At 44.2% G+C, this 16,728-nt stretch overlaps 1 protein-coding gene and 1 pseudogene across 6 annotated transcripts in view; both read right to left on the reverse strand.

The window, feature by feature from the left end:
* KIF3B (kinesin family member 3B) overlaps positions 1 to 16,728 on the reverse strand; it is a 45,373-nt gene that overhangs the window by 20,504 nt on the left and 8,141 nt on the right. The window lies entirely within an intron of this gene.
* On the reverse strand, positions 8,045 to 8,194 carry LOC142423732 (U1 spliceosomal RNA; annotated as a pseudogene).

Below are 16,728 nucleotides of genomic sequence, written 5' to 3' on the forward strand. Positions count from 1 at the left end.
CATTTGTATATTTGTTGCCATCATTCTCAAAACATTTGCTTTCTACTTGAGTCCTTGCTATCAGTTCATTTTCCTTCCTCCGTCCCTCACGAATCCTTGATAATTTAGAAAGTTTTGTTTCATGTGTTACACTGACTGATGTCTCCCTTCACCCATTTCTCTGTTGTCTGTCCCCCAGGGAGGGGGTATATGCAACAGATCATTGTGATCACTACTCTCATTGGTCCTGCGGGGTTTACCTGTCCTGGATTCTCTGTTTCCAGTTCTTATCTATACCAGTGTACATGCTCTGGTCTAGCCGGATTTGTAAGGTCGAATTAGGGTCATGATGGAGGGGTGCATTAAATCTGAGGAAAGTTATATGTTCATCGGTGCTATCCTACACCCTGACTGGCTCCTCTCTCCTTGTGACCCTATAAGGGTATGTACAATTGTCTACAGCTGGGCTTTGGGTCTTCACTCCCCACACGCACAACTTCCCCTAAATTCACACTGGTATGATTTTTTGTTCTGGGTCTTTGACGCCTGATACCTGATCCCTTCAACACCTTGTGATCACACAGGCTGGTGTGCTTCTTCCAGATGGACTTTGTTGCTTCTGAGCTAGATGGCTGCTTGTTTACCTTCAAGCCTCTAAGACCTCACACGCTATATCTTTTGATAGCCAGGCACGATCAGTTTTCTTTGCCACATTTGCTTATGTGCCCACTTTGAGACACATATCTTGTACCAAGATGTGCTTAGGCTGTGAACAAAATCCCAATTTCCATCAAGAGGAGACTGACTAAACACCAGGGAGCTTCAAAAAGTTCGTGGGAAAATGCCACTCTTTTCATTCCATTTTCCATGAACTTTTGGAAGCGTCCTTGCAACATTTATATAAAGAGAGTCTGCTCTGCTAACTGCAACACGAGTGGTTAAGCCCGCCAGCTGCTCTGCTGGAGAGCGATGAGGCTGCTGGCTTCTGTAAAGATTTACAGTCTCAGAAACCCCAAGGAGCAGTTCTACTCTGTCCTGCAGAGCACTGATGAGTAGTTACCAACTCAATGGCTGCGACTTTGGCTTTTTAGGATAACGTGATCTAAACATAATTTTAAGACCAAGATACACTGTTAAGTGGAAAAAATCGGTAAAGAAGTTTATAAAAGGATATATGCCTGTTATATACTTGATATGCATCGCATTGTAACAAGAATGCGTGTGAATGCGGGAAGAGAGGCAGCCTTAGGGAGCAGTGCGCACAGGAGACTTGGTTTAGCAAGAGCGAGAGAGGCTGCCTTTTCACCGTGTACGCATTCTCTTTGGGCTGTGTAAATTTTCTATCTGTGTCAATCAAATCTAAAATTATCATCAAACAGGGGTGGGGAGATGGAAGGGGCTGAAGGGGAGTGGATAGCCAGGAGGCCAAGAAAGAGAATGGTTTGAAACTGACTGTGATAGCAAGTGTCCAATACTGCTGGGTGTGACTGAACTATGGACTGTTATGAGATCTGTAAGAGCCCCCAATCAAACGAGCGCTAAACACTTGCTGATGCAAAGCGCCTGGTGTTCAAACAAGTGAGGGTCTGGGGTAGGGCACTACAAAGAAATGCACTGACAGCAACTGCTTAGGCAATACTTTTAATAGATGAATACAAATAAGAAAACAGGTGTTAAAGATTCAAAAAGTAAAACCAGAAATAAAATTTAGAGCTTGGGTTCCCAAACTTATCTGGCCTACAACTCTATTTTTAGGAAAAAAATAAATTACTCAGTATCTTCCCTGGCAATTAAAAACTATTGTGCCATAGCCTATCCTCCAGGATAAAGTGTAGGTGTCTGTCTTTGTAGCCCCCATAGATTGGCCCAGCACCCCCAGGGGTGGTACTGTTCACTTCAGGAAACATGGCTGTGGACTGTGAATATATAGTTACCATTTACTAAACTCATGGAAACAGGAAAAGCTACTTTATACATTTCTTCCAGTTGTTTGAAATCAGCTAACAACAAATAACAACAACTAGTTGTGACAGCAGCAGTCTAGAAAGGAGAACCAGAAGACCCTTTGCCAACAAATTGATTCCTACTCACAAGGACCCTTGGTCACGTTTCCCAGGAAGCAAACCTTTTCAGACGCAAACAGCCTCATCTTTCCCCTGCAGGGTGGTTCACGGGTTTGAACTACTGACCTTGCAGTTAGCAGCCCAAGTAATCACTGACCTTCATGGTGACCATCTGGGCTCCTTTACACTGTTCAAAGCAAGATTAAAATGAATAGCAAATTCATCCAAAACTCCTCAAAGGGTCATTCCAGAGATCACAGGGGAGCCCTAATTTGAGGCATTAAACATCCTAAGTACAACATTTCCTACTGTTCAGTTTGTAATCATTATCCTAACAAGAAAACCTCTGGTGAAATCTAGATCCAAATATTTAACTGATGCACAATAAGAACTGAACCTCAAGGCATTTCTAGAAACCTGTGCAGGCTTTGGTTTGGTTTTACAGCTGCATCTTTTCATTTCAGGGTGAAGTATAGCGGCGGCCAATCCTCATGCCCATCTCCTTCCCTTCCTTTTCCATGGAGGCTTGCTGGAGAAAAGTGGCCAAAGGGCAAAACAACACCCCAACCCCTGAGCCTCCTCCCAGGAGGCCTCTGCTGTGGGTGCAAAGCCCAGTCAGGCAAGACCCTGCCTGTGAAGGAGTGGGGAGAAATGGGAAGGGAGGGCAGGTCTGTGGAGAGTCAACTGGTTCTTCTGCCCTCCAATGTCTCTGAGGAGGCCCGGCTGTCCGACTTCAGCCTGTCAAAATAGTGGGGCCCCAAGTCGGTTCTTAAAGGTCTGCAGCCACCTGACCTGACCTGGATGCTCAACTACTTCTGTTACAGCCCACGTATGTTTTTGAGTTTTCCAGAACAACACAAAGGCATGGGAATGGTTCTTCATCTTCAAAATCCGTTAAAAGAATGTGATTCCCAATGCACGAGGCCCAATGCACAAGATATTCTTGACTCTGCACATTTCTTTCCTGAACTCGCCGAGCTTGGCTGAACTCGTCATGTCTTGACGGATTAGTTCAGGAAGATGGCCTAATTTAACTTCCTGCCACTGGGGAGTAAGCTCTTGCTCTGGGACCTCCTCAAAAGATAGGGTTTCCTTGGAAGGGCCCCCGATAGTCTTTCTTTACGTTATTACATTCCTTAGTCTTTCTTCTTTTAGCAGGTCTAATTACAGGGTGATAAATCTTTAAAGGGACTCGTGTCATTGCCAGAACCACAGGTCAGCAACTCATCCCCTCCTTCCTGTAGACCATTCTGCTAGAGCCTGGCATTCTGAATCGTGCCATGCCCCCCTGCGGCGCCCACCTCACAGGGGCACCCTCTTCCACACCCTTCTCCAAGCCTTTTGTGCTTGGATTCAAGCACCCACACCTTAGCCAATTGTACAGCCTTGCCTCCAATTCTAGAACCAGGTGTGACTGGATTCTAACAGCTGTTGGCTTCCTATGGATTCTAGAACAAAGGTTGAAAAATTGTCAGATTCTACCTGAAGCATTTGTGTGGCCCTCTTGGTGTTTTAAAACAAAAGAAACTCCCAGTGATGCCACTTCTGTGTATACATCCTGGTGAGAAGCTCTTTCTCATGTGAGCAAGGCAATGTGGACAAAGAGGTAGACAGTTGAAAGAAAAACTAAATGTCCATTTTTTGGAAGATAGAAAAAATAAGACATGATATACTCAAAGTAATAGATGGTATACTACTGTTCAGTGGTTGAAAAAGAGCAAACTAGAGCAGGTGCTAACAAACTAAGGCCAATGGCCCCCATAATTTAACTTTGTTAAGTGAAGTTTTATTAGAAACATAGCCATTTGGAAAGAGCGGCAACATTCAAAAGAGGGACTGCCTAAGGTGTGGGGATGCCACATGGAGCTGGGAGGGAAAGGATATTCCAACTTTATCCATGTTTATCATTTTCCTTAAATAAATAAAATCTGGGGAAGGAGGCTTGAAGCACATAAGATAAAATGGCAATGGTCAATTATAAAGGTGCCCTATATTATCCTCTGAATCTTTTAAATTTTGCATTAGAAAAACAACAGATCTTCTGCTTGTCTGGAAGAACAGAAATCCCTGCCCTTGGCCTATGCCCCATACTCAGGGCAGCAACAGCAACGGAGCAACAGTGGGCCCTCTGGGGAGGGGTCGGCAAACGGCAGCGCTCCCGCCACGTGTACACGCGGCTCTGATGTAAAACTGAAAAAAACGAGAGGGTATTATTCAGATAATAGTGACTCCATTTGTTTGTAAAAACGTATTTATGTCTCTCAAATAATTTTTCACCTGCCGTGAAGAACAGGATTGGCTCTTCTATCTCAAAAGTTTTCCAGCCCCTGATCTGGGGGAACTAGAGTCTCCAATCTTTCCTACTGCCTCATTCATACTTCTTGCCTGCTGCCTGCAGGCATCCCCATCTAGGACTAAATCTATGGACACTTATCTGAGTAAGAAAGGTCTACCAGGCTAGTCCATCTTTTTAAATGACATTTACTACGGCTCTATAATCATGTCGAAAATGCTTATCATAATGAAAAAGCAACTAACAAAATTGAATGGCAACCTGTAATCAAAATTGGACTGAAAAAATAATAAGATACACATCAAGCAATAGTGTGGTCCACTTTGGTCAATGGGACTCCAGGTGATTTCTCCTACACTTGCAACATTTCTGGGTTTTCTGAATGAGCACATAGTATCTTCAAATGAGAGGCAGGGGGAGGAACAAAAGGTCTGGCAAGTCACCAGAAATAGTTCAGCAGGGATACAGAATGCACACTAATGTGTCTCTAATCAGTGCATCCCAATTCAATGTCCTCTAGTACCCGACCAGGCTGCCAACTGCCACTGTCCGGCCGGGAATTCAAGGGCTCAGAATGTCTGAAATGCAGCCCACGCCATGGATCCCAACATGGTCTCGGAGCCATCACAAGAGCAGAGCCAGCACTCAGGCAAGACACAAGCCAATCCCTACTCACCAGCCCAAATCAAAGTGCCGCCACGTTTCTCCCAGGGAAGCAACTGTGTCTGCTTTGTATCCTTATCAACTCAGCAACTCACTTTCACAACCCTTTTTAATTGTTTAGAAGTATCAGGCCTCCGTGTTTGTAATCTCTGACCCACAGGAAGAAAGCCCGTCTATCCCGAGTCCTTGGTTCTGAGAATGGCCAGTAACCTCGTGGGAACGCCACAGTTTTCAAGATTATTCATCTCCAGTTGAAAAAAGTATACCATGGCCCTGGAGAGGTTTTAAAAACAACACGGAGTTTGTGTTGAGGGACTGCTTCTGCATTTACTTATATGACATAAAATCTATCTAGAGGGACGCACAGCACCAAATAACAACCCTGGTGCCTCAAGGGCAAAGAGCTGGGTGGCTGAAGGCCAAAGGTGGGAGGGAGACTTCACACTGCACACTTTTCATTGCCTTTTAAAGTTTTAATCATGGGCAAATAAAGGAAGAAAAGGGACGAAAAAGGTCTGGGAAATTAATCCATATCCAGATGTGAGGAGCTTCTGAGGTTAGCGATTCAAACCCACAGGAGAAAGGACGGTGTCTACGCCCTAAAGAGTTAAAATCTCAGAACCCTACAGGGCAGCTCTATTCTTTGGATGAGTCAGAATCAGCTTGATGGCAGTGAGTTTTTAAATACAGGTGTTAACACTCATTGTTTCCACAATTTCAAGCCTTCCTTCACAAAAAAGCTTCCTGATGGTACGAAATAAACGGGGCTTCAAAGGTTCATGGAAAATTTCCATTACCTTTTCACTCCACTTGTTCACAAAAATTTTTTAAGTCCCCTCACATAGCAGCCATATATGGGTGAAGGGTGCACAGCGTAGGAGCCCTAGTAGAGTAGTGGGTAACACACTGGGCTGCTGATGACAAGGTCAGTAGTTTGAAACCACCAGCTGCTCCTCGGAGAAAAGATGAAGTTTTCTACTCCTGTGAAGAGTTAGTCTCAGAAGCACACAGGGGCAGTCCGACTCTCTCCTCTAAAGTCGCTATGAGTGGGTAACTAACTCGATGGCAGTGAGCGAATGCGTAGCTTGACCAACATCAATGATCCATTACAAGCTAAGCAAGAAAAGAGGATTATTTTTAATAAATGCTGTGGCATACACAACTAACAATAATTTAAAACAGGAATGTGGCTAGGAGTGTGTATTTGTCTGCGTACAAGTGTATGTATATGTGACATCTGTAGGTACATATTCTTTCATCTATAGATATATATATGTAAATATGAGAGGACTTCAGAAAGTCCATAGAAAAATTCTATTATCTTTTCATTCCATTTGTCCACAAATTTATTTTGCCCCCTATATATTCATACACACAGCAAAGCATCACAACTTAAAAACAAACCCACTGCCACCGAGCAGATAAGGAGTGTGGGACTGACTGCCCCTTGGGCTTTCTGGGGCTATCTGTCTTATGGGAACAGCCAGCCTCATCTGTCGCCAGATGGGTAAAGCACATGGGCACAAACACGGACACATCTTAGACTAAACCAAACACCTCACAGGATTGGTTTGCAGAGCCTGAAGATTTAGGACCAGAATCTCAGAGGTGGCTCAGTCCATTGAAAATTGCATGCTCTCTTTTTTTAATAGTACATAAAATTTCCGTTCTACATCCTAGATTGGTTCAGATACAACTATAGGTCTCTATGTTTCTAGAGTCAAAAGGAAATCAAAGACTCGGAGAAGAAACAAGTCCACAGGACTAAGAAGCTATGCAAACCAGGGCAGTATCTCCCAAAGGAACAGAAGAACTACATGGTGCCCCGCTACCCGGAGTGACAGTTCTCAGGAGGGACACAACAGATGGGTCCCGATAGAATGGGAACAGAAAGTGGAGCAGAACTCAAACTCTTTTAAAAAATCCCAATTTATTGTTTTGACTCATAACTTAAACCTTCAACCCAACCTATACCAGGGGGCTTCAAAAAGGTCAGGAAAAATGAAATTCAAAGATAACAAAAACTTTCCAAAAACATTTTGAAGCCTATTTGTAGTCCATGCAATTGTCTGTCAGCTACGGAAGTAACAGACTGGCTCGTAAAACAGTGTTACCCATGAGTAATGTGCACCTTCGTAAAACCATACCCATGAGGCCAGCCAGTCAACATTTACTCAAAAGCAAAGACAAGAAGGCACCAAGGCAGGGCAGGCAGCTGGATGGCTGGGAACGGCACCACCTAAACGGGAATCATCACATGCTGTGAAAAGTAACCAAAGTCACCGAACTGTATAGAAACTGTTTAATGTGAACCACTTTCTCAGGTAAAACTCCACCAACACACAATGAAATTCTAATTTTTCTAAAATATACACGTAAACCCCACCCCCCCCCCCACTTAAAACAGTGATTCCATTTCCTGGGTTTTATTTTAAGGGCCAAATTAAATAATTGAATACATGTATGTACATGTTCATGCTTATCACACCACCATTTTTAACCACCTAAATACCACTGAGGGGCTAGGTGATAGACACAGTGGGAAAGTGTAAGCATTAAGAACGGCAGTATTTAGCTATGAGAAAATAGGATACAAATTGTGTGTGTGTGTATGTGTGTGTGTGTGTGTATGTGTGTACATGCATGGTACGGGGAGAGATGTGGGTAAGACAGTAAAAGTCACAGGTCAGAGCATCTCTTTTGGGTGCAACAAGTCTGGGTCTGAGTCTCTGCTCTGCCACTTACTTAGCTATGAAATCATGAGGATGTTACTTTAAGTCCGAGTGTTTTCATCTCTAAAATGGAGTTAATAGTAAGACTTTCAAGAGCTGCCCTAAGGAAAAACAAACAAAGGAACTGCCCTGAGGGCTAACTGAGCCAGCAAGTGTTACCTGCCCAGCCTGGGCCAGCACACAGGGACACTCCGAAAAAGGGAGCAATACTGATCCTTGCCAGCTGATCTTTCTTTCTTTCTCGGGTAAGTGTAGCCTATTTCATTTTTGATCATGAGAAAACAGCATTAACATTCATTTTTCTTTTTTTTAATTAGGGGAGAGCGCGAACGCAGTCCCCCACTACCACAAATTATGCAGTCGAGTTTCCCACATTTGGGGAAATCTCAGGGGTCAGCATGGATAAGCCTCGCCCTAGGAAAACCACCTTCGTGATCATGGTATCTCCCCTGCCAGGTAAATATTCATTCATTTTTCTTTGGTAAGAAGTCTAGCACCTTGATTTTAGCTTGTGGGTTGAGAAGACCAGTTCCATTCTGTAGGAAGAAGCTAGAAAGGTGGACATGAACAAGTGCCTGCCTGCCCTGAATTCAGAGTGACGTCACACACTCCCTGTCATTAGCCAACAGGAACAGGCAAACAAAGGGTGCATTCATCTAGGGAAGAGGGGAGGAAGAAACCCTCTCTTGTGTCCAACTGTTAACATTCATGAAAGTTTATTTATGGCGCGACGCCACCTCCCACTCAGAATCAGTGTGTACCTGGGATTTGGCTGTGTTCAACGATCAGAACTCAGGGCCTAGCAAGAGCTTCCTGTGCCTTTCTCTTCCATTCCTCCAGAGCACTTACAAGGAAGTATGAGTAATTTAAATCACTTGCCCCAGGTTGTACAGCCTGGGGTTGAACAATCTGGATTCAAAAACATAGGCTTATCTTACTCAGATACCCACACATAAACACATATTATTAAGCACATGCACGCACGCGCACACACACATATCCATGTTATTATTGTTCGGTGTCATGGAACTGGCTCTGATTTATATGCAACAAGATGGAATGCTGCCCAATTCAGCACCATCTTCTAAATGTTTGTATAGATGTGCATATAGTCACATATATCCTGGTCAATTTATTTCCACATGTAAATTTGGACACAGGTAAACTAATGGTATCAATATATGACCAAGTTAAAGATTAAAGTCATACACAGGAAGGTACAGTGAACAAATACAGTCCTACCTCTGAAGATACAGTTGATATAGATGTAGGTCTGTACAGATATATATGTGTATATATACCTTATATTACTAGTCCTTTGTAACGGAAAGTACCATGGACTGCTAAAAGAACAAATCGATCTGTCTTGGGAAGAAGTACAGCCAGAGTGATCCTTAGAGGCATGTAAGGCAAGGCTTCATGCTACATACTTTGGACATGTTGTCTGGAGAGACCAGGCCCTGGAGAACACCATGCTTGGTAAAGTGAAGGGTCAACAAAAAAGAAGGCCCTCGATGACTAATGTGACACAGAGGTTACACCAATGGGCTCAGGATTGGTTGTGAAGCCGATCCAGGGCCAGGCAGTGTTTCCTTCTGTTGTGCATAGGGTTGCTATGGGTCAGCACCGACTCAATGGCATTTAAGAATGATGCACTTAAATAAAACCTCTAGAAGGATACTGTAGTCTGAGGAGCCAGCACTTAAATAAAACCTCTAGAAGGATACTGTAGTCTGAGGAGCCAGCCCCAATCCCAACTACAACGTGGATACCTGTCCCTCCCCCCAGAAGAATGTATTTCAAAGGATGGCATTGAATCTGCAGCTCCAGGAGGGGGACATATCTGATCAGAGCACACGGCAGCAGATGAAGGGAGAGGAGAGAGTGGAACACAACTTGGCCCACCAGGCCTTGAGGATGATGTTCCCAATTGGAGCAGCCAGTCCACAGAGAGGACCATATGGCCGGACCCACTATGAGACATGACGTCCCTCACTGACATATAGCCCTACAGGGAACAACACTGGAGACACAGTGTGGGAATTGTGCCCGATCTCATCCTGCCACACTGAGGCAAAACATTAAAGGGGTACAACAGAACAGCAAGGGATTGGAGCAGCGAGGTCCCCAGGGAATGCCGACGGTGGACTTTGGGGCCAGGGCATGGTACCCCAACAGACTGGACTGGAAAACATTCCTAAAGGTCAACCAACAGTACTTGAATGAACTAAAAAAGAGGCTGCTGTACAACATTCCTCATCTAACCTGAGATTTTGAAGACACCCCCCCACCACCACCCTCAGCCTAGCCATGTCCTTCCTTAACATGGTGTGGTTTTCTCACAACACAGGAGAGGTTTTCAAAAACTCCATGTAATTTTTCATTTCAGGTAAACAAGTGGCCATCTAGCTCAGAAGCAACAAAGCCCACATGGAAGCACACCAGCCTGCGTGATCACGAGGTGCCGAAGGGATCAGTTATCAGGCATCAAAGAACAAAAAAATCTTATCATTGTGTGCTCACCTCCATGATACGATAGCTGAAGACAAATGGGTGCATAAGCAAATGTGGCAAAGAAAGCTGATGGTGCCCAGCTATCAAAAGATATAGCATCTGGGGTCTTAAAGGCTTGAAGGTAAACAAGCAGCCATCTAGCTGAGAAGCAGCAAAGCCCACGTGGAAGAAGCACACCAGCCTGTGTGATCACGAGGTGGTGAAGGGATCAGGTATCATCAGAATAAAAACTCTTATCATAGTGAAAGATGGGGGGAGTGCGGAGTGGAGACCCAAAACCCATTTGTAGACCACTGGACATCCCTTACAGAAGGGTCTCAGGGAGGAGATGAGCCAGTCAGGGTGCGATGTAGCACCGATGAAAATTACAACTTTTGCTCTAGTTCCTAAACACTTCCTCCCCTTCCCTCCCACTATCACGATCCCAATTCTACCTTGCAAGTCTGGCTAGACCAGAGGATGTACACTGATACAGATAGGAACTGGAAACACAGGGAATCCAGGGCGGATGATCACTTCAGGACCAGTGGTGTGAGTGGTGATACTGGGAGGGTGGAGGACAGGTGGGTTGGAAAGTGGGAATCAATTACAAGGATCTACATGTGACCTCCTCCCTGAAAGACAACAGAAAAGTGGGTGAAGGGAGATGTTGGACAGGGCAAGATATGACAAAATAATAATTTTTTTGAGTTTTTAAGTCAATTTATTGGAAGCTGTTATAGATATTATAACAATCCATAATTCACTTAGGTCAAGCATATTTGCACAATTGCTGCCATCATCAGTTTCAAAACATTCTTTTTTGAACTCTTTGATATCAGCTCTCCTTTGTCCCCTCTCTCCCCATTATTCTTATTCTTATTGCTGTATCTTACACTATCCAATGTAACTGTTCACCTACAATTCGATCATTTGTTCCCCTGGAGTGGGGTTATGCAGTCATCACTGCTATCAGTCTGCCCCCCTCTTCTTCCTGTACCCTCAGAGAATCATTACTCATTATTATTCATGAAGGGTTTACCTCTCTTGGATTTCATACATCAAATGATCTTAATTATACAAATGAACATACACAGGTCTAACAAGATTAATGAGGTAAAACTAAGACCATAATAGTAAAGGGGGGGAGGCAAAATAATAATTTATAAAATATGAAGGGTTCATGAGGGAGGGGGTAGCGGGGAAGGCGAGGAAAAAATGAGGAGATGATGCTAGGGGCTTAAGTGCAGAGCAAATGTTTTGAGAATGAGGGCAATGAATATACAAATGTGCTTTATACAATTGATGTATGTATGGATTGTGATAAGAGTTGTATGAACCCCTAATAAAATGATTTTTTTAATCATTTATCTTTTCATTCCATCTGTCCACAAACTTTCAGAAGCCCCCGTTTGCTTGTTTCTGCCTGTGTGGGACAGCCTGGCTGTTTCTGGCTGTGGACATACCCCTGAAGGCTCACGTGGGAGAGTAAATTGCTCAGATTCATTCCTGGTGATGGAAATGTTGTGCACTGATCTCTATTTTAGAAGGTACCATCTTGTCCCCTTCCCAGAAGGCATCACTTTCCTGCCACCCAGATTATGCCTGGACCCTCTGCTGGGGATCACCACTAAGCTATGGCGCTTGTAGGGCCTTGTGGCCAAGAACTCCTTGGCCCATGTGCCCAACATCCAAGAAAGGATGAAAGTTTTACCTATTTCTCTGGTAAAAATGTGTCCTGGTTTAAGTGAAACAATCAACTAAATGGTACGTGGGGCCTTTGTTTGGAGCCCTGGTTTAGATGCATCTACAAGCCAAGAAACTCAAAGGGCTGCTGGCCACCCCAGAAGAAGTAATTGCCCTATGACAACAAAGGGCTTTCTACCTGAGTAAGACAGCAATTTGGCTGTACAGAGAGTTAGAACAACACCTGGATCGTTTAAAAGGCCTGGAATCAAAGAGCAAGTCCAACCCACTTGGGATCCAAACTTAGCCCCACCACTCCTAGCTCTGGACCTCCATGCAGGCCCCGTCCCCCTCTGAGCCTATATCCGTATCGATGAATTGGAACACCACCAACAGCCTGCTCCTTGGGCTGAGTCCATGAGAAGAAGCATTATAGAGCCTGGCCCACAGGAGGCGCCTTCTGCCCTACCCTGCTCTATAGGAGGGAAAAAAGAGAAAAATAAAAAAGAGGTCTGGACAGAGAAGTCCCATGCACACAGACTTGAGTTGCAGCACAAGCAGAAAGCAATACTACCTCGCTCCAAAGTTCATGGCCTTTCCCCATACCAGAATGTCCTCCAGTCAGCTCTGTGCCGTTTTTGCCATATTCATGCATTGCTATTTACCGTTTCTTTATATCCATTTTAAAAATGCAAACACATTTCAAACAGAAGCTTAATTTCAATAACACTTGTCATAAATAGAAGATGATAGGGCTAACCACGGAGCCCTGATGGGGTAGTCAGGAGTTCAAACCCACTAGCCACTCTGAGAGAGAAAGATGAGGCTGTCTGCTCATATAAAGACCTACAGTCTCAGAAACCCTAGAAAGCAATTCTATTCTTTCCGATAGGGTGGGCAATGACTCAGAATCCACTAGATGGCAGTGGGTTTGTCAGTAAAAATTCATATAAGGACACAAACCAATGTCATGAAATGCTAGCTTAGATACGATTGTTTCCCTAAGGGTTGGAGCCCTAGGAGGCTTGATCGCTCTGGCCCAGAAGGGGCACTTAGCAAATGTTGGAACTGCTGCTGGGTGCCACCAAGTCAGCTCCAACTCTCAGCAACCATAGGGAAAACAGAAGGAAGCACTGCCCTGGCCGGCATCACTCTCACAACTGTTGTTTGAGCCCTTTGCTGCAACTACTGTGTCAATCCATCGCGTGCAGGGTCTTGCTCACAACTAAATCCTCTCCTGGATGCAGTCAGAAGACCCCCAAAGAGAGTTTAAAGGGAGTAACTCACCATGTGATTCAACATCGCTCAGAATGTGGTGTTTACGTATCAATTAAAATCATTTTCCTGTTCCATCTGGTTTAGTGCTACAGAATAAATCTAATAGCCCGATCCAGATCCCTGGAACCAGAATCACACATTATCATGATCTGAATAGTTTGCACCCAACAGGCAACTTGAAGGCTGGCAGTTAGAACCCCTGGAAGAAAAACCTCAGAGATTTGCTTCTGTTAAGATTATAGCCAAGGAAACCCCACGGTGCAGTTATACTCTGTAACACACGAGATTGCCATGATTTGGATTTGACTCAAATGGCACCTGCCAACACCACCACAGTACACTGTTCCCAGAGTTGGACAAGCAGAATTTCCTATATGTCCTAAAATTTACTTCAGTAACGTGATGAAATCATTTCTCAAACATCTTTCTCCAAAAGTGCATCGGAACCACTCCCTTGGTTTGCAGTCCAGTTCCATGTTGGGCTTGCTCTCCCAGTTTGTGGAGGGCGCAAAGCCAATAACGTACATAGCACTTTCCTATCAGTGTCGCCACCAAACAGCCTATTCAGAAGGAAAAGGAGCTTAAATGCCAGAGGCCCATGTTCTGGGTCCTATTTACAGGGCATTCTGCAACAGGGAAGAAAGGGAATTAGAGAGTGGAAGGGAAAAAAGACGGAGAAAACCTATTAGAACAACAGTTCTGGGGGGACATGGGAGAGGAGGAGGTAAGGAGAAAGATAGTAGTGTTAACAAACCCAGGGACAAGAGAACAAGTGATCCAAATCAGTGGTGAGGAGGGTGTTGGAGGCCTGGTATGGTATGATCAAGGGTAATGTAACCAAGAGGAATTACTGAAACCCAAATGAAGACTGAGCATGATAGTGGGACAAGAGGAAAGTCAAAGAAAATAGAAGAGCTAGGAGGCAAAGGGCATTTATAGAGGTCTAAATAAAGGCATGTACAGATCTATGTGCCTATATTTATTGGTTTCGTATTAAGGTAGCAGATGAACATTGGGCCTCCACTCACATACTCCCTCAATGCGAGAATACTTTCTTCTATTAAATTGGCATTCTATGATGCTCACCCTCCCGACACAATCGCTGAAGACAAAGCGGATGAATAAGCAAATGTGAAGAAAACTGATGGTGCCCAGCTATCAAAAGATATAATGTCTGGGGTCTTAAAGGCTTGAAGGTAAACAAGCAGCCATCTAGCTGAGAAGCAACAAAGCCCACATGAAAGAAGCACACTAACCTGCGTGATCACGAGGTGCTGAAGGGATCAGGTATCAGGCATCATGAGAACAAAAAAAATCTTACCATGGTGAATGAGGGAGGGACTGTGGAGTGGAGACCCAAAGCCCATTTGTAGACCACTGGACATCCCCTTACAGAAGGTCTCAGCGAGGAGATGAGCCAGTCAGGGTGCGATGCAGCAGAGATGAAAAATCAACTTTCCTCTAGTTCCTAAATGCTTCCTCCCTTCTTCCCCTCCAACCCCCACTATCATGAACCCAATTCTCCCTTGCAAGTCTGGCTAGACCAGAGGATGTACACTGGTACAGATTAGGAACTGGAAACACAGGGAATCCAGGACAGATGATCCCTTCAGGATCAGTGGTGTGAGTGGCGATACTGGGAGGGTGGAGGTTGGGTTTGAAAGGGGGAACCGATTACAAGGATCTACATATAACCTCCTTCCTGGGGGATGGACAACAGACAAGTGGGTGAAGGGAGATGTCGGACAGAGTATGATATGACAAAATAATAATTTATAAATTATCAAGGGTTCATGAGGCAAGGGGGAGCAGGGAGGAAGGCAGAAAAAATGAGGACCTGATGCCAGGGGCTTAAGTGCAGAGCAAATGTTTTGAGAATGATGAAGGTAATGAATGTACAAATGTGCTTTACACAATTGATTTTTGTATGGATTGTGATAAGAGTTGTATGAGCCCCTAATGAAACGATTAAAAAAAGATGTCCTTTGTAGCACTATTTGTAACACCAAAATACTGAAGATACCCTAATCACCTAAATGCCCAACAATGGTGTGACAGATAACAAGTCACCCATGAGATAAAATATACTTAGGAATACTGGACTTACACACAAATAATGAACACTAGATGGTTTTTTTTTGCAAACCCCACAACTCCCTCACGTTATTTTACTATTTTCATCATGCATTATTATATATACACATGCATTATATGTAAAAATATGGCATATTTGCACACGGACAGTAAAATGGTAACAGTAGTTATTCCTAGGTGGAAGGACTTAAGGTGAATATTGTTTTTTTTTTATTTCTTTAATCTTTTTTAGTATCTTCCTCACTTGTCCTCAGTGAAAATTTCTCTAGTCAGCAAAAAACCAAACCAAGGCTGGCGTTGGGAAATACAGAAGGAAACGTTATCTTCCTCAAGGCAGAGGCTGTCTGCCAATTTGCAAAACCAGTGACCACTTCCACCAAGGACTATCTCCTTGTGCTTATCTTAAGCATTCTTAAAAAAATATTTTTATCTTAAGTATCTTGGGCTGATATTTTTATCTTACCTGGATGGAGTCTTTTATGGTAGAGCTTTTGCTTAGGTTCTCAAAATATGTTACAAAGTCACAAGGACTATAATCCACAATGCTGTGGAAGGTCACACGCTGAGCTTTTTAGTTTGCTTAAATCATGTCACAAACACAAGCTCACACAAGACATCCCCGAACCACTACTGAAGGTTATATAAAACCCCAACAACACAACAGCAAAAATTCACTGCCCTCCTCTAACTTCACAATAGGAAGGAGGATCAAGGTCAACAGCCCAAGTCTGATTCCTGTGAGTTGGGGGTCTGACATGCTTCTACCTTCTAATTTTTTTCTTCTTTGGACCAGTATTGACACAGCAGCCTATCCTGGAACTCAATAATGTGTTGTGATGGTCACACAGCATTCACATGATTATAGGGTTTATTAGAGAGTAACAGGTTATAATTCAGGATCAGAAACAGCTCAAAACACAGTTCTTCACTCAGGACAGCCACTTCTCAGCAGGACCCATTTCAGGTTGGGCTGCTAATGGGAAGGTTGGTAAATGCCCACCACTCTCAGACCTTTGGCTTCTTGGTGCCGGCCTGCTCAGGCAAGTGCTACAAAGCTCTTGGTGCTCTGTCAATCAAGGCCCAGACATCTCATTCCACCAATAAGCCTGACTCAGGCACTCAGTTCTAGTTCCATGGGTCAGCAAACCTAGCACCACCAAGTGCCCAGAAGCACCCTACTCTGCAAGGCTCCTGCCCAAACAAAGGCATGCTGTTCTCTTGGTATGGGCTAGGCGGCCATTTCTCTGGTCCATGCTGGTCTCTTGCTCCTGCTACTACCCATTTCTCTACTACTGCTTCTGGACACCTCTCACTATCTCAGCAACATGTTACAACTCTAACTCTGTCTCCTGGGCCCAGCACAGGGATCCTAGGTGCCAAAGATGCACCCCACGCCTGAATAGTCTTTCTTGGGGGATCACAAAAACCCCCTCTCTGCCTCTGAGAT

The sequence above is a fragment of the Tenrec ecaudatus genome, chromosome 12 (genome assembly GCF_050624435.1).
Source record: "Tenrec ecaudatus isolate mTenEca1 chromosome 12, mTenEca1.hap1, whole genome shotgun sequence".
Lineage (NCBI taxonomy): Eukaryota > Metazoa > Chordata > Mammalia > Afrosoricida > Tenrecidae > Tenrec > Tenrec ecaudatus.